General features: G+C 45.6%; 19 non-coding genes across 19 annotated transcripts; 10 read left to right on the forward strand and 9 right to left on the reverse strand.

The window, feature by feature from the left end:
* Positions 1 to 1005: 1005 nt before the first annotated feature.
* Positions 1006 to 1079, reverse strand: trnan-guu (transfer RNA asparagine (anticodon GUU)). The gene has a single exon. It is a non-coding gene; the product is annotated as a tRNA-Asn (tRNA).
* Positions 1080 to 1207: 128 nt separating this feature from the next.
* On the forward strand, positions 1208 to 1289 carry trnas-aga (transfer RNA serine (anticodon AGA)). The gene has a single exon. It is a non-coding gene; the product is annotated as a tRNA-Ser (tRNA).
* Positions 1290 to 2992: 1703 nt separating this feature from the next.
* trnan-guu (transfer RNA asparagine (anticodon GUU)) lies at positions 2993 to 3066 on the reverse strand. The gene has a single exon. It is a non-coding gene; the product is annotated as a tRNA-Asn (tRNA).
* Positions 3067 to 3194: 128 nt separating this feature from the next.
* trnas-aga (transfer RNA serine (anticodon AGA)) lies at positions 3195 to 3276 on the forward strand. The gene has a single exon. It is a non-coding gene; the product is annotated as a tRNA-Ser (tRNA).
* Positions 3277 to 5181: 1905 nt separating this feature from the next.
* trnas-aga (transfer RNA serine (anticodon AGA)) lies at positions 5182 to 5263 on the forward strand. Its single transcript has one exon. It is a non-coding gene; the product is annotated as a tRNA-Ser (tRNA).
* Positions 5264 to 6966: 1703 nt separating this feature from the next.
* On the reverse strand, positions 6967 to 7040 carry trnan-guu (transfer RNA asparagine (anticodon GUU)). The gene has a single exon. It is a non-coding gene; the product is annotated as a tRNA-Asn (tRNA).
* Positions 7041 to 7168: 128 nt separating this feature from the next.
* On the forward strand, positions 7169 to 7250 carry trnas-aga (transfer RNA serine (anticodon AGA)). Its single transcript has one exon. It is a non-coding gene; the product is annotated as a tRNA-Ser (tRNA).
* Positions 7251 to 10940: 3690 nt separating this feature from the next.
* On the reverse strand, positions 10941 to 11014 carry trnan-guu (transfer RNA asparagine (anticodon GUU)). The gene has a single exon. It is a non-coding gene; the product is annotated as a tRNA-Asn (tRNA).
* A 128-nt stretch (positions 11015 to 11142) lies between these two features.
* trnas-aga (transfer RNA serine (anticodon AGA)) lies at positions 11143 to 11225 on the forward strand. Its single transcript has one exon. It is a non-coding gene; the product is annotated as a tRNA-Ser (tRNA).
* A 1703-nt stretch (positions 11226 to 12928) lies between these two features.
* trnan-guu (transfer RNA asparagine (anticodon GUU)) lies at positions 12929 to 13002 on the reverse strand. Its single transcript has one exon. It is a non-coding gene; the product is annotated as a tRNA-Asn (tRNA).
* A 2116-nt stretch (positions 13003 to 15118) lies between these two features.
* On the forward strand, positions 15119 to 15200 carry trnas-aga (transfer RNA serine (anticodon AGA)). The gene has a single exon. It is a non-coding gene; the product is annotated as a tRNA-Ser (tRNA).
* A 1684-nt stretch (positions 15201 to 16884) lies between these two features.
* On the reverse strand, positions 16885 to 16958 carry trnan-guu (transfer RNA asparagine (anticodon GUU)). Its single transcript has one exon. It is a non-coding gene; the product is annotated as a tRNA-Asn (tRNA).
* A 128-nt stretch (positions 16959 to 17086) lies between these two features.
* Positions 17087 to 17168, forward strand: trnas-aga (transfer RNA serine (anticodon AGA)). Its single transcript has one exon. It is a non-coding gene; the product is annotated as a tRNA-Ser (tRNA).
* Positions 17169 to 18852: 1684 nt separating this feature from the next.
* On the reverse strand, positions 18853 to 18926 carry trnan-guu (transfer RNA asparagine (anticodon GUU)). Its single transcript has one exon. It is a non-coding gene; the product is annotated as a tRNA-Asn (tRNA).
* A 128-nt stretch (positions 18927 to 19054) lies between these two features.
* Positions 19055 to 19136, forward strand: trnas-aga (transfer RNA serine (anticodon AGA)). The gene has a single exon. It is a non-coding gene; the product is annotated as a tRNA-Ser (tRNA).
* Positions 19137 to 20820: 1684 nt separating this feature from the next.
* Positions 20821 to 20894, reverse strand: trnan-guu (transfer RNA asparagine (anticodon GUU)). The gene has a single exon. It is a non-coding gene; the product is annotated as a tRNA-Asn (tRNA).
* Positions 20895 to 21022: 128 nt separating this feature from the next.
* Positions 21023 to 21104, forward strand: trnas-aga (transfer RNA serine (anticodon AGA)). The gene has a single exon. It is a non-coding gene; the product is annotated as a tRNA-Ser (tRNA).
* Positions 21105 to 22807: 1703 nt separating this feature from the next.
* trnan-auu (transfer RNA asparagine (anticodon AUU)) lies at positions 22808 to 22881 on the reverse strand. The gene has a single exon. It is a non-coding gene; the product is annotated as a tRNA-Asn (tRNA).
* A 128-nt stretch (positions 22882 to 23009) lies between these two features.
* trnas-aga (transfer RNA serine (anticodon AGA)) lies at positions 23010 to 23091 on the forward strand. Its single transcript has one exon. It is a non-coding gene; the product is annotated as a tRNA-Ser (tRNA).
* Positions 23092 to 23306: the final 215 nt, after the last annotated feature.

The raw sequence follows: 23306 nt of genomic DNA on the forward strand, positions 1-23306 counted from the left end.
CCGCCCAGTCAAGCCATGAAAGAATTTATATGTTCTTCCTTCGTAGCGTCTGCTGAATTCATTTCACCACAGAAAACTATGCTTAGCTGGATGGACAACCAGCAGGAAAAACAATGCAGCCAAAGATTTATTCTCCAACCACATTCCCTGAGGCACGTGGCCATACAAAGGGACAAAAGCAGCACACAAGAGAAAAGGCGATTTGAATCCCGTTCGTAGTGTCGAATTTCCTCAATTTGACCGAACGCCATATGAAGCAACAATTTGAATCAGATATTGCATTTAATTTCAGTCGCAAAATGTTAAGCGATCACACACTGCAAACCGCACGCAAAAAGAAAATCACAAGGCCCGTGCGAGGCACTAAACCGCATTCAAATACAGCAACCAAATCAGTTAGCGTCAAAGATTTTGTCATTAGAAATTCATACCTCTAGCATTTGGCTGAAAACAAGAGATTGCAGGGGCTGCTCGCTTCTCGGCCGCGGCGCTAGCGACAGCAACAAGTCATCCGGTCACAGCTGAGTCCTCCAACTTACTGGAACTGCATGTGACAGAGCAGTTCAATCCTCAGGCCCTGATTGGACACATTCAATGGGGGTGTTCTCGCGCCGCTCTATGTGATTGGTTGGTTGTTGTCATGTGATCAGGGTGCAGGGCGATGCAAGGAAGCTGCAGTTCTCTGGCAATTGTAATAGTTGCAAGCTTTCCATTCTAATCCATGTATGTGTAAACCTGAGGAAAGTGTAGAAAAGGGTTTTCAGAATGGATTATCCACTGTGGCCGATTTTCCTGCTGGATTGTAATGCAAGAACGCTGCACTTGGAGTATTGGTATAAGGGATGTAGAATATCCATGCTGCCTGGCAGAAGACTGATCGATGAAGCGATTGTTCCCATTGGAAACAGGAAGGCAGCAGCAGTATGCTCACCACTGTTCATTTCACGGAATCAAAGACTCCATTTTTAAACAATAGATGAGTTTGCAAAAATTAAAAGTTACTCACGTCTCTGGGTGGGCTCGAACCACCAACCTTTCAGTTAACAGCCGAACGCGCTGGCCCATTGCGCCACAGAGACAGACACGAAAATGTTTGCAATTGGAATTATTCCACATGAACCCATGTGATTATGTGCCAGAGTGTTCACAGCAGAGGCACCGATTTCGAAGCAAATGAGAAGCTGCGTGGGTCCAAACCACTGTCAGGGTAGTCGTGGCCGAGTGGTTAAGGCGATGGACTAGAAATCCATTGGGGTTTCCCCGCGCAGGTTCGAATCCTGCCGACTACAGCACCGAGGACGTCGTCCCAAATGATCGCTTTTTACTTAATTTGAACTGCTGCCTTTCGGTTCCTCTGCCGAGATTCAAAGCGACAATCAAACAAAGTTTCAAGCAGAAAGTATAACAAGCACTTCACCCCATTATGACATTACGAGAGGCCTAAGCCAAAGGAGAATAATACGTTATTTAACGCTCTTGGAACCGTCAAAGCAATTTTAACCGTCGAAAATATTTTATTTTGCAACCCATTGAAGAAAATGCACGTCTTCCGCGCAGCCATCTTCCAGTTGATGCTGCTTCCTACTGCGATGCTTATTTAATGAACTAAGGCAGACGAGCCACAGTTCTCAACACCGCCGGCCTAAATCGCTACATTAGATCATAAGAAATAGGAGCAGGATTTGGCCATGCGGCCCTCGATCATGCTCCGCCATTCAATAAGATCATGGCTGATCCTCTACCTCAACTGAAAGTTACCGACCTTGCCCCATATGCCTTGATTTCCGTAATGTACATATCCATCTCAGTTAGGAATGTACTCAACGACTGAACCACCACAGCCCTCTGCGTTAGAAAACTCCAAAGATACACAACCCTTACAATGAAGCAATTTCTCCTCATCTCAATCTTAAATGGCCGGCCCCTTATTCTGAAACTTTGACCCCTAGTTCGGGCTCCACAGCCAGGGTAAACAACCTCTCAGAATCCGCCCAGTCAAGCCATGAAAGAATTTATATGTTCTTCCTTCGTAGCGTCTGCTGAATTCATTTCACCACAGAAAACTATGTTTAGCTGGATGGACAACCAGCAGGAAAAACAATGCAGCCAAAGATTTATTCTCCAACCACATTCCCTGAGGCACACGGCCATACAAAGGGACAAAAGCAGCACACAAGAGAAAAGGCGATTTGAATCCCGTTCGTAGTGTCGAATTTCCTCAATTTGACCGAACGCCATATGAAGCAACAATTTGAATCAGATATTGCATTTAATTTCAGTCGCAAAATGTTAAGCGATCACACACTGCAAACCGCACGCAAAAAGAAAATCACAAGGCCCGTGCGAGGCACTAAACCGCATTCAAATACAGGAACCAAATCAGTTAGCGTCAAAGATATTGTCATTAGAAATTCATACCTCCAGCATTTGGCTGAAAACAAGAGATTGCAGGGGCTGCTCGCTTCTCGGCCGCGGCGCTAGCGACAGCAACAAGTCATCCGGTCACAGCTGAGTCCTCCAACTTGCTGGAACTGCATGTGACAGAGCAGTTCAATCCTCAGGCCCTGATTGGACACATTCAATGGGGGTGTTCTCGCGCCGCTCTACGTGATTGGTTGGTTGTTGTCATGTGATCAGGGTGCAGGGCGATGCAAGGAAGCTGCAGTTCTCTGGCAATTGTAATAGTTGCAAGCTTTCCATTCTAATCCATGTATGTGTAAACCTGAGGAAAGTGTAGAAAAGGGTTTTCAGAATGGATTATCCACTGTGGCCGATTTTCCTGCTGGATTGTAATGCAAGAACGCTGCACTTGGAGTATTGGTATAAGGGATGTAGAATATCCATGCTGCCTGGCAGAAGACTGATCGATGAAGCGATTGTTCCCATTGGAAACAGGAAGGCAGCAGCAGTATGCTCACCACTGTTCATTTCACGGAATCAAAGACTCCATTTTTAAACAATAGATGAGTTTGCAAAAATTAAAAGTTACTCACGTCTCTGGGTGGGCTCGAACCACCAACCTTTCAGTTAACAGCCGAACGCGCTGGCCCATTGCGCCACAGAGACAGACACGAAAATGTTTGCAATTGGAATTATTCCACATGAACCCATGTGATTATGTGCCAGAGTGTTCACAGCAGAGGCACCGATTTCGAAGCAAATGAGAAGCTGCGTGGGTCCAAACCACTGTCAGGGTAGTCGTGGCCGAGTGGTTAAGGCGATGGACTAGAAATCCATTGGGGTTTCCCCGCGCAGGTTCGAATCCTGCCGACTACAGCACCGAGGACGTCGTCCCAAATGATCGCTTTTTACTTAATTTGAACTGCTGCCTTTCGGTTCCTCTGCCGAGATTCAAAGCGACAATCAAACAAAGTTTCAAGCAGAAAGTATAACAAGCACTTCACCCCATTATGACATTACGAGAGGCCTAAGCCAAAGGAGAATAATACGTTATTTAACGCTCTTGGAACCGTCAAAGCAATTTTAACCGTCGAAAATATTTTATTTTGCAACCCATTGAAGAAAATGCACGTCTTCCGCGCAGCCATCTTCCAGTTGATGCTGCTTCCTACTGCGATGCTTATTTAATGAACTAAGGCAGACGAGCCACAGTTCTCAACACCGCCGGCCTAAATCGCTACATTAGATCATAAGAAATAGGAGCAGGATTTGGCCATGCGGCCCTCGATCATGCTCCGCCATTCAATAAGATCATGGCTGATCCTCTACCTCAACTGAAAGTTACCGACCTTGCCCCATATGCCTTGATTTCCGTAATGTGCATATCCATCTCAGTTAGGAATGTACTCAACGACTGAACCACCACAGCCCTCTGCGTTAGAAAACTCCAAAGATACACAACCCTTACAATGAAGCAATTTCTCCTCATCTCAATCTTAAATGGCCGGCCCCTTATTCTGAAACTTTGACCCCTAGTTCGGGCTCCACAGCCAGGGTAAACAACCTCTCAGAATCCGCCCAGTCAAGCCATGAAAGAATTTATATGTTCTTCCTTCGTAGCGTCTGCTGAATTCATTTCACCACAGAAAACTATGTTTAGCTGGATGGACAACCAGCAGGAAAAACAATGCAGCCAAAGATTTATTCTCCAACCACATTCCCTGAGGCACACGGCCATACAAAGGGACAAAAGCAGCACACAAGAGAAAAGGCGATTTGAATCCCGTTCGTAGTGTCGAATTTCCTCAATTTGACCGAACGCCATATGAAGCAACAATTTGAATCAGATATTGCATTTAATTTCAGTCGCAAAATGTTAAGCGATCACACACTGCAAACCGCACGCAAAAAGAAAATCACAAGGCCCGTGCGAGGCACTAAACCGCATTCAAATACAGGAACCAAATCAGTTAGCGTCAAAGATTTTGTCATTAGAAATTCATACCTCCAGCATTTGGCTGAAAACAAGAGATTGCAGGGGCTGCTCGCTTCTCGGCCGCGGCGCTAGCGACAGCAACAAGTCATCCGGTCACAGCTGAGTCCTCCAACTTACTGGAACTGCATGTGACAGAGCAGTTCAATCCTCAGGCCCTGATTGGACACATTCAATGGGGGTGTTCTCGCGCCGCTCTACGTGATTGGTTGGTTGTTGTCATGTGATCAGGGTGCAGGGCGATGCAAGGAAGCTGCAGTTCTCTGGCAATTGTAATAGTTGCAAGCTTTCCATTCTAATCCATGTATGTGTAAACCTGAGGAAAGTGTAGAAAAGGGTTTTCAGAATGGATTATCCACTGTGGCCGATTTTCCTGCTGGATTTTAATGCAAGAACGCTGCACTTGGAGTATTGGTATAAGGGATGTAGAATATCCATGCTGCCTGGCAGAAGACTGATCGATGAAGCGATTGTTCCCATTGGAAACAGGAAGGCAGCAGCAGTATGCTCACCACTGTTCATTTCACGGAATCAAAGACTCCATTTTTAAACAATAGATGAGTTTGCAAAAATTAAAAGTTACTCACGTTTCTGGGTGGGCTCGAACCACCAACCTTTCAGTTAACAGCCGAACGCGCTGGCCCATTGCGCCACAGAGACAGACACGAAAATGTTTGCAATTGGAATTATTCCACATGAACCCATGTGATTATGTGCCAGAGTGTTCACAGCAGAGGCACCGATTTCGAAGCAAATGAGAAGCTGCGTGGGTCCAAACCACTGTCAGGGTAGTCGTGGCCGAGTGGTTAAGGCGATGGACTAGAAATCCATTGGGGTTTCCCCGCGCAGGTTCGAATTCTGCCGACTACGGCACCGAGGACGTCGTCCCAAATGATTGCTTTTTACTTAATTTGAACTGCTGCCTTTCGGTTCCTCTGCCGAGATTCAAAGCTGCAATCAAACAAAGTTTCAAGCAGAAAGTATAACAAGCACTTCACCCCATTATGACATTACGAGAGGCCTAAGCCAAAGGAGAATACTACGTTATTTAACGCTCTTGAAACCGTCAAAGCAATTTTAACCGTCGAAAATATTTTATTTAGCAACCCATTGAAGAAAATGCACGTCTTCCGCGCAGCCATCTTCCAGTTGATGCTGCTTCCTACTGCGATGCTTATTTAATGAACTAAGGCAGACGAGCCACAGTTCTCAACACCGCCGGCCTAAATCGCTACATTAGATCATAAGAAATAGGAGCAGGCTTTGGCCATGCGGCCCTCGATCATGCTCCGCCATTCAATAAGATCATGGCTGATCCTCTACCTCAACTGAAAGTTACCGACCTTGCCCCATATACCTTGATTTCCGTAATGTACATATCCATCTCAGTTAGGAATGTACTCAACGACTGAACCACCACAGCCCTCTGCGTTAGAAAACTCCAAAGATACACAACCCTTACAATGAAGCAATTTCTCCTCATCTCAATCTTAAATGGCCGGCCCCTTATTCTGAAACTTTGACCCCTAGTTCGGGCTCCACAGCCAGTGTAAAAAACCTCTCAGAATCCGCCCAGTCAAGCCATGAAAGAATTTATATGTTCTTCCTTCGTAGCGTCTGCTGAATTCATTTCACCACAGAAAACTATGCTTAGCTGGATGGACAACCAGCAGGAAAAACAATGCAGCCAAAGATTTATTCTCCAACCACATTCCCTGAGGCACGTGGCCATACAAAGGGACAAAAGCAGCACACAAGAGAAAAGGCGATTTGAATCCCGTTCGTAGTGTCGAATTTCCTCAATTTGACCGAACGCCATATGAAGCAACAATTTGAATCAGATATTGCATTTAATTTCAGTCGCAAAATGTTAAGCGATCACACACTGCAAACCGCACGCAAAAAGAAAATCACAAGGCCCGTGCGAGGCACTAAACCGCATTCAAATACAGCAACCAAATCAGTTAGCGTCAAAGATTTTGTCATTAGAAATTCATACCTCTAGCATTTGGCTGAAAACAAGAGATTGCAGGGGCTGCTCGCTTCTCGGCCGCGGCGCTAGCGACAGCAACAAGTCATCCGGTCACAGCTGAGTCCTCCAACTTACTGGAACTGCATGTGACAGAGCAGTTCAATCCTCAGGCCCTGATTGGACACATTCAATGGGGGTGTTCTCGCGCCGCTCTATGTGATTGGTTGGTTGTTGTCATGTGATCAGGGTGCAGGGCGATGCAAGGAAGCTGCAGTTCTCTGGCAATTGTAATAGTTGCAAGCTTTCCATTCTAATCCATGTATGTGTAAACCTGAGGAAAGTGTAGAAAAGGGTTTTCAGAATGGATTATCCACTGTGGCCGATTTTCCTGCTGGATTGTAATGCAAGAACGCTGCACTTGGAGTATTGGTATAAGGGATGTAGAATATCCATGCTGCCTGGCAGAAGACTGATCGATGAAGCGATTGTTCCCATTGGAAACAGGAAGGCAGCAGCAGTATGCTCACCACTGTTCATTTCACGGAATCAAAGACTCCATTTTTAAACAATAGATGAGTTTGCAAAAATTAAAAGTTACTCACGTCTCTGGGTGGGCTCGAACCACCAACCTTTCAGTTAACAGCCGAACGCGCTGGCCCATTGCGCCACAGAGACAGACACGAAAATGTTTGCAATTGGAATTATTCCACATGAACCCATGTGATTATGTGCCAGAGTGTTCACAGCAGAGGCACCGATTTCGAAGCAAATGAGAAGCTGCGTGGGTCCAAACCACTGTCAGGGTAGTCGTGGCCGAGTGGTTAAGGCGATGGACTAGAAATCCATTGGGGTTTCCCCGCGCAGGTTCGAATCCTGCCGACTACAGCACCGAGGACGTCGTCCCAAATGATCGCTTTTTACTTAATTTGAACTGCTGCCTTTCGGTTCCTCTGCCGAGATTCAAAGCGACAATCAAACAAAGTTTCAAGCAGAAAGTATAACAAGCACTTCACCCCATTATGACATTACGAGAGGCCTAAGCCAAAGGAGAATAATACGTTATTTAACGCTCTTGGAACCGTCAAAGCAATTTTAACCGTCGAAAATATTTTATTTTGCAACCCATTGAAGAAAATGCACGTCTTCCGCGCAGCCATCTTCCAGTTGATGCTGCTTCCTACTGCGATGCTTATTTAATGAACTAAGGCAGACGAGCCACAGTTCTCAACACCGCCGGCCTAAATCGCTACATTAGATCATAAGAAATAGGAGCAGGATTTGGCCATGCGGCCCTCGATCATGCTCCGCCATTCAATAAGATCATGGCTGATCCTCTACCTCAACTGAAAGTTACCGACCTTGCCCCATATGCCTTGATTTCCGTAATGTACATATCCATCTCAGTTAGGAATGTACTCAACGACTGAACCACCACAGCCCTCTGCGTTAGAAAACTCCAAAGATACACAACCCTTACAATGAAGCAATTTCTCCTCATCTCAATCTTAAATGGCCGGCCCCTTATTCTGAAACTTTGACCCCTAGTTCGGGCTCCACAGCCAGGGTAAACAACCTCTCAGAATCCGCCCAGTCAAGCCATGAAAGAATTTATATGTTCTTCCTTCGTAGCGTCTGCTGAATTCATTTCACCACAGAAAACTATGTTTAGCTGGATGGACAACCAGCAGGAAAAACAATGCAGCCAAAGATTTATTCTCCAACCACATTCCCTGAGGCACACGGCCATACAAAGGGACAAAAGCAGCACACAAGAGAAAAGGCGATTTGAATCCCGTTCGTAGTGTCGAATTTCCTCAATTTGACCGAACGCCATATGAAGCAACAATTTGAATCAGATATTGCATTTAATTTCAGTCGCAAAATGTTAAGCGATCACACACTGCAAACCGCACGCAAAAAGAAAATCACAAGGCCCGTGCGAGGCACTAAACCGCATTCAAATACAGGAACCAAATCAGTTAGCGTCAAAGATTTTGACATTAGAAATTCATACCTCCAGCATTTGGCTGAAAACAAGAGATTGCAGGGGCTGCTCGCTTCTCGGCCGCGGCGCTACCGACAGCAACAAGTCATCCGGTCACAGCTGAGTCCTCCAACTTACTGGAACTGCATGTGACAGAGCAGTTCAATCCTCAGGCCCTGATTGGACACATTCAATGGGGGTGTTCTCGCGCCGCTCTACGTGATTGGTTGGTTGTTGTCATGTGATCAGGGTGCAGGGCGATGCAAGGAAGCTGCAGTTCTCTGGCAATTGTAATAGTTGCAAGCTTTCCATTCTAATCCATGTATGTGTAAACCTGAGGAAAGTGTAGAAAAGGGTTTTCAGAATGGATTATCCACTGTGGCCGATTTTCCTGCTGGATTTTAATGCAAGAACGCTGCACTTGGAGTATTGGTATAAGGGATGTAGAATATCCATGCTGCCTGGCAGAAGACTGATCGATGAAGCGATTGTTCCCATTGGAAACAGGAAGGCAGCAGCAGTATGCTCACCACTGTTCATTTCACGGAATCAAAGACTCCATTTTTAAACAATAGATGAGTTTGCAAAAATTAAAAGTTACTCACGTTTCTGGGTGGGCTCGAACCACCAACCTTTCAGTTAACAGCCGAACGCGCTGGCCCATTGCGCCACAGAGACAGACACGAAAATGTTTGCAATTGGAATTATTCCACATGAACCCATGTGATTATGTGCCAGAGTGTTCACAGCAGAGGCACCGATTTCGAAGCAAATGAGAAGCTGCGTGGGTTCAAACCACTGTCAGGGTTGTCGTGGCCGAGTGGTTAAGGCGATGGACTAGAAATCCATTGGGGTTTCCCCGCGCAGGTTCGAATTCTGCCGACTACGGCACCGAGGACGTCGTCCCAAATGATTGCTTTTTACTTAATTTGAACTGCTGCCTTTCGGTTCCTCTGCCGAGATTCAAAGCTGCAATCAAACAAAGTTTCAAGCAGAAAGTATAACAAGCACTTCACCCCATTATGACATTACGAGAGGCCTAAGCCAAAGGAGAATACTACGTTATTTAACGCTCTTGAAACCGTCAAAGCAATTTTAACCGTCGAAAATATTTTATTTAGCAACCCATTGAAGAAAATGCACGTCTTCCGCGCAGCCATCTTCCAGTTGATGCTGCTTCCTACTGCGATGCTTATTTAATGAACTAAGGCAGACGAGCCACAGTTCTCAACACCGCCGGCCTAAATCGCTACATTAGATCATAAGAAATAGGAGCAGGCTTTGGCCATGCGGCCCTCGATCATGCTCCGCCATTCAATAAGATCATGGCTGATCCTCTACCTCAACTGAAAGTTACCGACCTTGCCCCATATACCTTGATTTCCGTAATGTACATATCCATCTCAGTTAGGAATGTACTCAACGACTGAACCACCACAGCCCTCTGCGTTAGAAAACTCCAAAGATACACAACCCTTACAATGAAGCAATTTCTCCTCATCTCAATCTTAAATGGCCGGCCCCTTATTCTGAAACTTTGACCCCTAGTTCGGGCTCCACAGCCAGTGTAAAAAACCTCTCAGAATCCGCCCAGTCAAGCCATGAAAGAATTTATATGTTCTTCCTTCGTAGCGTCTGCTGAATTCATTTCACCACAGAAAACTATGCTTAGCTGGATGGACAACCAGCAGGAAAAACAATGCAGCCAAAGATTTATTCTCCAACCACATTCCCTGAGGCACGTGGCCATACAAAGGGACAAAAGCAGCACACAAGAGAAAAGGCGATTTGAATCCCGTTCGTAGTGTCGAATTTCCTCAATTTGACCGAACGCCATATGAAGCAACAATTTGAATCAGATATTGCATTTAATTTCAGTCGCAAAATGTTAAGCGATCACACACTGCAAACCGCACGCAAAAAGAAAATCACAAGGCCCGTGCGAGGCACTAAACCGCATTCAAATACAGCAACCAAATCAGTTAGCGTCAAAGATTTTGTCATTAGAAATTCATACCTCTAGCATTTGGCTGAAAACAAGAGATTGCAGGGGCTGCTCGCTTCTCGGCCGCGGCGCTAGCGACAGCAACAAGTCATCCGGTCACAGCTGAGTCCTCCAACTTACTGGAACTGCATGTGACAGAGCAGTTCAATCCTCAGGCCCTGATTGGACACATTCAATGGGGGTGTTCTCGCGCCGCTCTATGTGATTGGTTGGTTGTTGTCATGTGATCAGGGTGCAGGGCGATGCAAGGAAGCTGCAGTTCTCTGGCAATTGTAATAGTTGCAAGCTTTCCATTCTAATCCATGTATGTGTAAACCTGAGGAAAGTGTAGAAAAGGGTTTTCAGAATGGATTATCCACTGTGGCCGATTTTCCTGCTGGATTTTAATGCAAGAACGCTGCACTTGGAGTATTGGTATAAGGGATGTAGAATATCCATGCTGCCTGGCAGAAGACTGATCGATGAAGCGATTGTTCCCATTGGAAACAGGAAGGCAGCAGCAGTATGCTCACCACTGTTCATTTCACGGAATCAAAGACTCCATTTTTAAACAATAGATGAGTTTGCAAAAATTAAAAGTTACTCACGTCTCTGGGTGGGCTCGAACCACCAACCTTTCAGTTAACAGCCGAACGCGCTGGCCCATTGCGCCACAGAGACAGACACGAAAATGTTTGCAATTGGAATTATTCCACATGAACCCATGTGATTATGTGCCAGAGTGTTCACAGCAGAGGCACCGATTTCGAAGCAAATGAGAAGCTGCGTGGGTCCAAACCACTGTCAGGGTAGTCGTGGCCGAGTGGTTAAGGCGATGGACTAGAAATCCATTGGGGTTTCCCCGCGCAGGTTCTGAATCCTGCCGACTACAGCACCGAGGACGTCGTCCCAAATGATCGCTTTTTACTTAATTTGAACTGCTGCCTTTCGGTTCCTCTGCCGAGATTCAAAGCGACAATCAAACAAAGTTTCAAGCAGAAAGTATAACAAGCACTTCACCCCATTATGACATTACGAGAGGCCTAAGCCAAAGGAGAATAATACGTTATTTAACGCTCTTGGAACCGTCAAAGCAATTTTAACCGTCGAAAATATTTTATTTTGCAACCCATTGAAGAAAATGCACGTCTTCCGCGCAGCCATCTTCCAGTTGATGCTGCTTCCTACTGCGATGCTTATTTAATGAACTAAGGCAGACGAGCCACAGTTCTCAACACCGCCGGCCTAAATCGCTACATTAGATCATAAGAAATAGGAGCAGGATTTGGCCATGCGGCCCTCGATCATGCTCCGCCATTCAATAAGATCATGGCTGATCCTCTACCTCAACTGAAAGTTACCGACCTTGCCCCATATGCCTTGATTTCCGTAATGTACATATCCATCTCAGTTAGGAATGTACTCAACGACTGAACCACCACAGCCCTCTGCGTTAGAAAACTCCAAAGATACACAACCCTTACAATGAAGCAATTTCTCCTCATCTCAATCTTAAATGGCCGGCTCCTTATTCTGAAACTTTGACCCCTAGTTCGGGCTCCACAGCCAGGGTAAACAACCTCTCAGAATCCGCCCAGTCAAGCCATGAAAGAATTTATATGTTCTTCCTTCGTAGCGTCTGCTGAATTCATTTCACCACAGAAAACTATGTTTAGCTGGATGGACAACCAGCAGGAAAAACAATGCAGCCAAAGATTTATTCTCCAACCACATTCCCTGAGGCACACGGCCATACAAAGGGACAAAAGCAGCACACAAGAGAAAAGGCGATTTGAATCCCGTTCGTAGTGTCGAATTTCCTCAATTTGACCGAACGCCATATGAAGCAACAATTTGAATCAGATATTGCATTTAATTTCAGTCGCAAAATGTTAAGCGATCACACACTGCAAACCGTACGCAAAAAGAAAATCACAAGGCCCGTGCGAGGCACTAAACCGCATTCAAATACAGCAACCAAATCAGTTAGCGTCAAAGATTTTGTCATTAGAAATTCATACCTCTAGCATTTGGCTGAAAACAAGAGATTGCAGGGGCTGCTCGCTTCTCGGCCGCGGCGCTAGCGACAGCAACAAGTCATCCGGTCACAGCTGAGTCCTCCAACTTACTGGAACTGCATGTGACAGAGCAGTTCAATCCTCAGGCCCTGATTGGACACATTCAATGGGGGTGTTCTCGCGCCGCTCTATGTGATTGGTTGGTTGTTGTCATGTGATCAGGGTGCAGGGCGATGCAAGGAAGCTGCAGTTCTCTGGCAATTGTAATAGTTGCAAGCTTTCCATTCTAATCCATGTATGTGTAAACCTGAGGAAAGTGTAGAAAAGGGTTTTCAGAATGGATTATCCACTGTGGCCGATTTTCCTGCTGGATTTTAATGCAAGAACGCTGCACTTGGAGTATTGGTATAAGGGATGTAGAATATCCATGCTGCCTGGCAGAAGACTGATCGATGAAGCTATTGTTCCCATTGGAAACAGGAAGGCAGCAGCAGTATGCTCACCACTGTTCATTTCACGGAATCAAAGACTCCATTTTTAAACAATAGATGAGTTTGCAAAAATTAAAAGTTACTCACGTCTCTGGGTGGGCTCGAACCACCAACCTTTCAGTTAACAGCCGAACGCGCTGGCCCATTGCGCCACAGAGACAGACACGAAAATGTTTGCAATTGCAATTATTCCACATGAACCCATGTGATTATGTGCCAGAGTGTTCACAGCAGAGGCACCGATTTCGAAGCAAATGAGAAGCTGCGTGGGTCCAAACCACTGTCAGGGTAGTCGTGGCCGAGTGGCTAAGGTCGATGGACTAGAAATCCATTGGGGTTTCCCCACGCAGGTTCGAATCCTGCCGACTACGGCACCGAGGACGTCGTCCCAAATGATCGCTTTTTACTTAATTTGAACTGCTGCCTTTCGGTTCCTCTGCCGAGATTCAAAGCTGCAATCAAACAAAGTTTCAAGCAGAAAGTATAATAAGCACTTCACCCCATTATGACATTACGAGAGGCCTAAGCCAAAGGAGAATAATACGTTATTTAACGCTCTTGAAACCGTCAAAGCAATTTTAACCGTCGAAAATATTTTATTTTGCAACCCATTGAAGAAAATGCACGTCTTCCGCGCAGCCATCTTCCAGTTGATGCTGCTTCCTACTGCGATGCTTATTTAATGAACTAAGGCAGAAGAGCCACAGTTCTCAACACCGCCGGCCTAAATCGCTACATTAGATCATAAGAAATAGGAGCAGGATTTGGCCATGCGGCCCTCGATCATGCTCCGCCATTCAATAAGATCATGGCTGATCCTCTACCTCAACTGAAAGTTACCGACCTTGCCCCATATGCCTTGATTTCCGTAATGTACATATCCATCTCAGTTAGGAATGTACTCAACGACTGAACCACCACAGCCCTCTGCGTTAGAAAACTCCAAAGATACACAACCCTTACAATGAAGCAATTTCTCCTCATCTCAATCTTAAATGGCCGGCCCCTTATTCTGAAACTTTGACCCCTAGTTCGGGCTCCACAGCCAGGGTAAACAACCTCTCAGAATCCGCCCAGTCAAGCCATGAAAGAATTTATATGTTCTTCCTTCGTAGCGTCTGCTGAATTCATTTCACCACAGAAAACTATGTTTAGCTGGATGGACAACCAGCAGGAAAAACAATGCAGCCAAAGATTTATTCTCCAACCACATTCCCTGAGGCACGCGGCCATACAAAGGGACAAAAGCAGCACACAAGAGAAAAGGCGATTTGAATCCCGTTCGTAGTGTCGAATTTCCTCAATTTGACCGAACGCCATATGAAGCAACAATTTGAATCAGATATTGCATTTAATTTCAGTCGCAAAATGTTAAGCGATCACACACTGCAAACCGCACGCAAAAAGAAAATCACAAGGCCCGTGCGAGGCACTAAACCGCATTCAAATACAGCAACCAAATCAGTTAGCGTCAAAGATTTTGTCATTAGAAATTCATACCTCTAGCATTAGGCTGAAAACAAGAGATTGCAGGGGCTGCTCGCTTCTCGGCCGCGGCGCTAGCGACAGCAACAAGTCATCCGGTCACAGCTGAGTCCTCCAACTTCCTGGAACTGCATGTGACAGAGCAGTTCAATCCTCAGGCCCTGATTGGACACATTCAATGGGGGTGTTCTCGCGCCGCTCTATGTGATTGGTTGGTTGTTGTCATGTGATCAGGGTGCAGAGCGATGCAAGGAAGCTGCAGTTCTCTGGCAATTGTAATAGTTGCAAGCTTTCCATTCTAATCCATGTATGTGTAAACCTGAGGAAAGTGTAGAAAAGGGTTTTCAGAATGGATTATCCACTGTGGCCGATTTTCCTGCTGGATTTTAATGCAAGAACGCTGCACTTGGAGTATTGGTATAAGAGATGTAGAATATCCATGCTGCCTGGCAGAAGACTGATCGATGAAGCGATTGTTCCCATTGGAAACAGGAAGGCAGCAGCAGTAAGCTCACCACTGTTCATTTCACGGAATCAAAGACTCCATTTTTAAACAATAGATGAGTTTGCAAAAATTAAAAGTTACTCACATCTCTGGGTGGGCTCGAACCACCAACCTTTCAATTAACAGCCGAACGCGCTGGCCCATTGCGCCACAGAGACAGACACGAAAATATTTGCAATTGGAATTATTCCATATGAACCCATGTGATTATGTGCCAGAGTGTTCACAGCAGAGGCACCGATTTCGAAGCAAATGAGAAGCTGCGTGGGTCCAAACCACTGTCAGGGTAGTCGTGGCCGAGTGGTTAAGGCGATGGACTAGAAATCCATTGGGATTTCCCCGCGCAGGTTCAAATCCTGCCGACTACGGCACCGAGGACGTCGTCCCAAATGATTGCTTTTTACTTAATTTGAACTGCTGCCTTTCGGTTCCTCTGCCGAGATTCAAAGCTGCAATCAAACAAAGTTTCAAGCAGAAAGTATAACAAGCACTTCACCCCATTATGACATTGCGAGAGGCCTAAGCCAAAGGAGAATACTACGTTATTTAACGCTCTTGAAACCGTCAAAGCAATTTTAACCGTCGAAAATATTTTATTTTGCAACCCATTGAAGAAAATGCACGTCTTCCGCGCAGCCATCTTCCAGTTGATGCTGCTTCCTACTGCGATGCTTATTTAATGAACTAAGGCAGACGAGCCACAGTTCTCAACACCGCCGGCCTAAATCGGTGCATTAGATCATAAGAAATAGGAGCAGGATTTGGCCATGCGGCCCTCGATCATGTTCCGCCATTCAATAAGATCATGGCTGATCCTCTACCTCAACTGAAAATTACCAACCTAGCCCCATTTTCCTTGATTTCCGTAATGTACATATCCATCTCAGTTAGGAATGTACTCAACGACAGAACCACCACAGCCCTCTGCTTTAGAAAACTCCAAAGATACACAACCCTTACAATGAAGCAATTTCTGCTCATCTCAATCTTAAATGGCCGGCCCCTTATTCTGAAACTTTGACCCCTAGTTCGGGCTCCACAGCCAGGGTAAACAACCTCTCAGAATCCGCCCAGTCAAGCCATGAAAGAATTTATATGTTCTTCCTTCGTAGCGTCTGCTGAATTCATTTCACCACAGAAAACTATGTTTCGCTGAATGGACAACCAGCAGGAAAAACAATGCAGCCAAAGATTTATTCTCCAACCACATTTCCTGAGGCACGCGGCCATACAAAGGGACAAAAGCAGCACACAAGAGAAAAGGCGATTTGAATCCCGTTCGTAGTGTCGAATTTCCTCAATTTGACCAAACGCCATATGAAGCAACAATTTGAATCAGATATTGCATTTAATTTCAGTCGCAAAATGTTAAGCGATCACACACTGCAAACCGTACACAAAAAGAAAATCACAAGGCCCTTGCGAGGCACTAAACCGCATTCAAATACAGCAACCAAATCAGTTAGCGTCAAAGATTTTGCCATTAGAAATTCATACCTCTAGCATTTGGCTGAAAACAAGAGATTGCAGGGGCTGCTCGCTTCTCGGCCGCGGCGCTAGCGACAGCAACAAATCCTCCAACGCACTGGAACTGCATGTGACAGAGCAGTTCAATCCTCAGGCCCTGATTGGACACATTCAATGGGGGTGTTCTCGCGCCGCTCTATGTGATTGGTTGGTTGTTGTCATGTGATCAGGGTGCAGGGCGATGCAAGGAAGCTGCAGTTCTCTGGCAATTGTCATAGTTGCAAGCTTTCCATTCTAATCCATGTATGTGTAAACCTGAGGAAAGTGTAGAAAAGGGTTTTCGGAATGGATTATCCACTGTGGCCGATTTTCCTGCTGGATTTTAATGCAAGAACGCTGCACTTGGAGTATTGGTATAAGGGATGTAGAATATCCATGCTGCCTGGCAGAAGACTGATCGATGAAGCGATTGTTCCCATTGGAAACAGGAAGGCAGCAGCAGTATGCTCACCACTGTTCATTTCACGGAATCAAAGAGTCCATTTTTAAACAATAGATGAGTTTGCAAAAATTAAAAGTTACTCACGTCTCTGGGTGGGCTCGAACCACCAACCTTTCAGTTAACAGCCGAACGCGCTGGCCCATTGCGCCACAGAGACAGACACGAAAATGTTTGCAATTGGAATTATTCCACATGAACCCATGTGATTATGTGCCAGAGTGTTCACAGCAGAGGCACCGATTTCGAAGCAAATGAGAAGCTGCGTGGGTCCAAACCACTGTCAGGGTAGTCGTGGCCGAGTGGTTAAGGCGATGGACTAGAAATCCATTGGGGTTTCCCCGCGCAGGTTAGAATCCTGCCGACTACGGCACCGAGGACGTCGTCCCAAATGATCGCTTGTTACTTAATTTGAACTGCTGCCTTTCGGTTCCTCTGCCAAGATTCAAAGCTACAATCAAACAAAGTTTCAAGCAGAAAGTACAACAAGCACTTCACCCCATTATGACATTACGAGAGGCCTAAGCCAAAGGAGAATACTACGTTATTTAACGCTCTTGGAACCGTCAAAGCAATTTTAACCGTCGAAAATATTTTATTTTGCAACCCATTGAAGAAAATGCACGTCTTCCGCGCAGCCATCTTCCAGTTGATGCTGCTTCCTACTGCGATGCTTATTTAATGAACTAAGGCAGACGAGCCACAGTTCTCAACACCGCCGGCCTAAATCGCTACATTAGATCATAAGAAATAGGAGCAGGATTTGGCCATGCGGCCCTCGATCATGCTCCGCCATTCAATAAGATCATGGCTGATCCTCTACCTCAACTGAAAGTTACCGACCTTGCACCATATACCTTGATTTCCGTAATGTACATATCCATCTCAGTTAGGAATGTACTCAACGACTGAACCACCACAGCCCTCTGCGTTAGAAAACTCCAAAGATACACAACCCTTACAATGAAGCAATTTCTCCTCATCTCAATCTTAAATGGCCGGCCCCTTATTCTGAAACTTTGACCCCTAGTTCGGGCTCCACAGCCAGGGTAAACAACCTCTCAGAATCCGCCCAGTCAAGCCATGAAAGAATTTATATGTTCTTCCTTCGTAGCGTCTGCTGAATTCATTTCACCACAGAAAACTATGTTTAGCTGGATGGACAACCAGCAGGAAAAACAATGCAGCCAAAGATTTATTCTCCAACCACATTCCCTGAGGCACGCGGCCATACAAAGGGACAAAAGCAGCACACAAGAGAAAAGGCGATTTGAATCCCGTTCGTAGTGTCGAATTTCCTCAATTTGACCGAACACCATATGAAGCAACAATTTGAATCAGATATTGCATTTAATTTCAGTCGCAAAATGTTAAGCGATCACACACTGCAAACCGTACGCAAAAGGAAAATCACAAGGCCCGTGCGAGGCACTAAACCGCATTCAAATACAGCAACCAAATCAGTTAGCGTCAAAGATTTTGCCATTAGAAATTCATACCTCTAGCATTTGGCTGAAAACAAGAGATTGCAGGGGCTGCTCGCTTCTCGGCCGCGGCGCTAGCGACAGCAACAAATCCTCCAACGCACTGGAACTGCATGTGACAGAGCAGTTCAATCCTCAGGCCCTGATTGGACACATTCAATGGGGGTGTTCTCGCGCCGCTCTATGTGATTGGTTGGTTGTTGTCATGTGATCAGGGTGCAGAGCGATGCAAGGAAGCTGCAGTTCTCGGGCAATTGTAATAGTTGCAAGCTTTCCATTCTAATCCATGTATGTGTAAACCTGAGGAAAGTGTAGAAAAGGGTTTTCAGAATGGATTATCCACTGTGGCCGATTTTCGTGCTGGATTTTAATGCAAGAACGCTGCACTTGGAGTATTGGTATAAGGGATGTAGAATATCCATGCTGCCTGGCAGAAGACTGATCGATGAAGCGATTGTTCCCATTGGAAACAGGAAGGCAGCAGCAGTATGCTCACCACTGTTCATTTCACGGAATCAAAGACTCCATTTTTAAACAATACATGAGTTTGCAAAAATTAAACATTACTCACGTCTCTGGGTGGGCTCGAACCACCAACCTTTCAGTTAACAGCCGAACGCGCTGGCCCATTGCGCCACAGAGACAGACACGAAAATGTTTGCAATTGGAATTATTCCACATGAACCCATGTGATTATGTGCCAGAGTGTTCACAGCAGAGGCACCGATTTCGAAGCAAATGAGAAGCTGCGTGGGTCCAAACCACTGTCAGGGTAGTCGTGGCCGAGTGGTTAAGGCGATGGACTAGAAATCCATTGGGGTTTCCTCGCGCAGGTTCGAATCCTGCCGACTACGGCACCGAGGACGTCGTCCAAAATGATCGCTTTTTACTTAATTTGAACTGCTGCCTTTCGGTTCCTCTGCCGAGATTCAAAGCTACAATCAAACAAAGTTTCAAGCAGAAAGTATAACAAGCACTTCACCCCATTATGACATTACGAGCGGCCAAAGCCAAAGGAGAATACTACGTTATTTAACGCTCTTGAAACCGTCAAAGCAATTTTAACCGTCGAAAATATTTTATTTTGCAACCCATTGAAGAAAATGCACGTCTTCCACGCAGCCATCTTCCAGTTGATGCTGCTTCCTACTGCGATGCTTATTTAATGAACTAAGGCAGACGAGCCACAGTTCTCAACACCGCCGGCCTAAATCGGTACATTAGATCAGAAGAAATAGGAGCAGGATTTGGCCATGCGGCCCTCGATCATGCTCCGCCATTCAATAAGATCATGGCTGATCCTCTACCTCAACTGAAAATTACCGACCTAGCCCCATATACCTTGATTACCGTAATGTACATATCCATCTCAGTTAGGAATGTACTCAACGACTGAACCACCACATCCCTCTGCGTTAGAAAACTCCAAAGATACACAACCCTTACAATGAAGCAATTTCTCCTCATCTCAATCTTAAATGGCCGGCCCCTTATTCTGAAACTTTGACCCCTAGTTCGGGCTCCACAGCCAGGGTAAACAACCTCTCAGAATCCGCCCAGTCAAGCCATGAAAGAATTTATATGTTCTTCCTTCGTAGCGTCTGCTGAATTCATTTCACCACAGAAAACTATGTTTAGCTGGATGGACAACCAGCAGGAAAAACAATGCAGCCAAAGATTTATTCTCCAACCACATTCCCTGAGGCACGCGGCCATACAAAGGGACAAAAGCAGCACACAAGAGAAAAGGCGATTTGAATCCCGTTCGTAGTGTCGAATTTCCTCAATTTGACCGAACACCATATGAAGCAACAATTTGAATCAGATATTGCATTTAATTTCAGTCGCAAAATGTTAAGCGATCACACACTGCAAACCGTACGCAAAAAGAAAATCACAAGGCCCGTGCGAGGCACTAAACCGCATTCAAATACAGCAACCAAATCAGTTAGCGTCAAAGATTTTGCCATTAGAAATTCATACCTCTAGCATTTGGCTGAAAACAAGAGATTGCAGGGGCTGCTCGCTTCTCGGCCGCGGCGCTAGCGACAGCAACAAATCCTCCAACGCACTGGAACTGCATGTGACAGAGCAGTTCAATCCTCAGGCCCTGATTGGACACATTCAATGGGGGTGTTCTCGCGCCGCTCTATGTGATTGGTTGGTTGTTGTCATGTGATCAGGGTGCAGAGCGATGCAAGGAAGCTGCAGTTCTCGGGCAATTGTAATAGTTGCAAGCTTTCCATTCTAATCCATGTATGTGTAAACCTGAGGAAAGTGTAGAAAAGGGTTTTCAGAATGGATTATCCACTGTGGCCGATTTTCGTGCTGGATTTTAATGCAAGAACGCTGCACTTGGAGTATTGGTATAAGGGATGTAGAATATCCATGCTGCCTGGCAGAAGACTGATCGATGAAGCGATTGTTCCCATTGGAAACAGGAAGGCAGCAGCAGTATGCTCACCACTGTTCATTTCACGGAATCAAAGACTCCATTTTTAAACAATACATGAGTTTGCAAAAATTAAACATTACTCACGTCTCTGGGTGGGCTCGAACCACCAACCTTTCAGTTAACAGCCGAACGCGCTGGCCCATTGCGCCACAGAGACAGACACGAAAATGTTTGCAATTGGAATTATTCCACATGAACCCATGTGATTATGTGCCAGAGTGTTCACAGCAGAGGCACCGATTTCGAAGCAAATGAGAAGCTGCGTGGGTCCAAACCACTGTCAGGGTAGTCGTGGCCGAGTGGTTAAGGCGATGGACTAGAAATCCATTGGGGTTTCCTCGCGCAGGTTCGAATCCTGCCGACTACGGCACCGAGGACGTCGTCCAAAATGATCGCTTTTTACTTAATTTGAACTGCTGCCTTTCGGTTCCTCTGCCGAGATTCAAAGCTACAATCAAACAAAGTTTCAAGCAGAAAGTATAACAAGCACTTCACCCCATTATGACATTACGAGCGGCCAAAGCCAAAGGAGAATACTACGTTATTTAACGCTCTTGAAACCGTCAAAGCAATTTTAACCGTCGAAAATATTTTATTTTGCAACCCATTGAAGAAAATGCACGTCTTCCACGCAGCCATCTTCCAGTTGATGCTGCTTCCTACTGCGATGCTTATTTAATGAACTAAGGCAGACGAGCCACAGTTCTCAACACCGCCGGCCTAAATCGGTACATTAGATCAGAAGAAATAGGAGCAGGATTTGGCCATGCGGCCCTCGATCATGCTCCGCCATTCAATAAGATCATGGCTGATCCTCTACCTCAACTGAAAATTACCGACCTAGCCCCATATACCTTGATTACCGTAATGTACATATCCATCTCAGTTAGGAATGTACTCAACGACTGAACCACCACATCCCTCTGCGTTAGAAAACTCCAAAGATACACAACCCTTACAATGAAGCAATTTCTCCTCATCTCAATCTTAAATGGCCGGCCCCTTATTCTGAAAGTTTGACCCCTAGTTCGGGCTCCACATCCAGGGTAAACAACCTCTCAGAATCCGCCCAGTCAAGCCATGAAAGAATTTATATGTTCTTCCTTCGTAGCGTCTGCTGAATTGATTTCACCACAGAAAACTATATTTAGCTGGATGGACAACCAGCAGGAAAAACAATGCAGCCAAAGGTTTATTCTCCAACCACATTCCCTGAGGCACGCGGCCATACAAAGGGACAAAAGCAGCACACAAGAGAAAAGGCGATTTGAATGCCGTTCGTAGTGTCGAATTTCCTCAATTTGACCGAACGCCATATGAAGCAACAATTTGAATCAGATATTGCATTTAATTTCAGTCGCAAATTGTAAAGCGATCACACACTGCAAACCGTACGCAAAAAGAAAATCACAAGGCCCGTGCGAGCCACTAAACCGCATTCAAATACAGCTACCAAATCAGTTAGCGTCAAAGATTTTGTCATTAGAAATTTATACATCTAGCATTTGGCTGAAAACAAGAGATTGCAGGGGCTGCTCGCTTCCCGGCCGCGGCGCTAGCGACAGCAACAAGTCATCCGCTCACAGCTGAGTCCTCCAACGTACTGGAACTGCATGTGACAGAGCAGTTCAATCCTCAGGCCCTGATTGGACACATTCAATGGGGGTGTTCTCGCGCCGCTCTATGTGATTGGTTGGTTGTTGTCATGTGATCAGGGTGCAGAGCGATGCAAGGAAGCTGCAGTTCTCTGGCAATTGTAATAGTTGCAAGCTTTCCATTCTAATCCATGTATGTGTAAACCTGAGGAAAGTGTAGAAAAGGGTTTTCAGAATGGATTATCCGCTGTGGCCGATTTTCCTGCTGGACTTTAATGCAAGAACGCTGCACTTGGTGTATTGGTATAAGGGATGTAGAATATCCATGCTGCCTGGCAGAAGACTGATCGATGAAGCGATTGTTCCCATTGGAAACAGTAAGGCAGCAGCAGTATGCTCACCACTGTTCATTTCACGGAATCAAAGACTCCATTTTTAAACAATAGATGAGTTTGCAAAAATTAAAAGTTACTCACGTCTCTGGGTGGGCTCGAACCACCAACCTTTCACTTAATAGCCGAACGCGCTGGCCCATTGCGCCACAGAGACAGACACGAAAATGTTTGCAATTGGAATTATTCCACATGAACCCATGTGATTATGTGCCAGAGTGTTCACAGCAGAGGCACCGATTTCGAAGCAAATGAGAAGCTGCGTGGTTCCAAACCACTGTCAGGGTAGTCGTGGCCGAGTGGTTAAGGCGATGGACTAGAAATCCATTGGGGTTTCCCCGCGCAGGTTCGAATCCTGCCGACTACGGCACCGAGGACGTCGTCCCAAATGATCGCTTTTTACTTAATTTGAACTGCTGCCTTTCGGTTCCTCTGCCGAGATTCAAAGCTACAATCAAACAAAGTTTCAAGCAGAAAGTATAACAAGCACTTCACCCCATTATGCCATTACGAGAGGCCTAAGCCAAAGGAGAACACTACGTTATTTAACGCTCTTGAAACCGTCAAAGCAATTTTAACCGT

Source organism: Somniosus microcephalus, unplaced genomic scaffold (genome assembly GCF_052327205.1).
Source record: "Somniosus microcephalus isolate GS21.2 unplaced genomic scaffold, FLI_Smic_1.0 unresolved_chr9, whole genome shotgun sequence".
Lineage (NCBI taxonomy): Eukaryota > Metazoa > Chordata > Chondrichthyes > Squaliformes > Somniosidae > Somniosus > Somniosus microcephalus.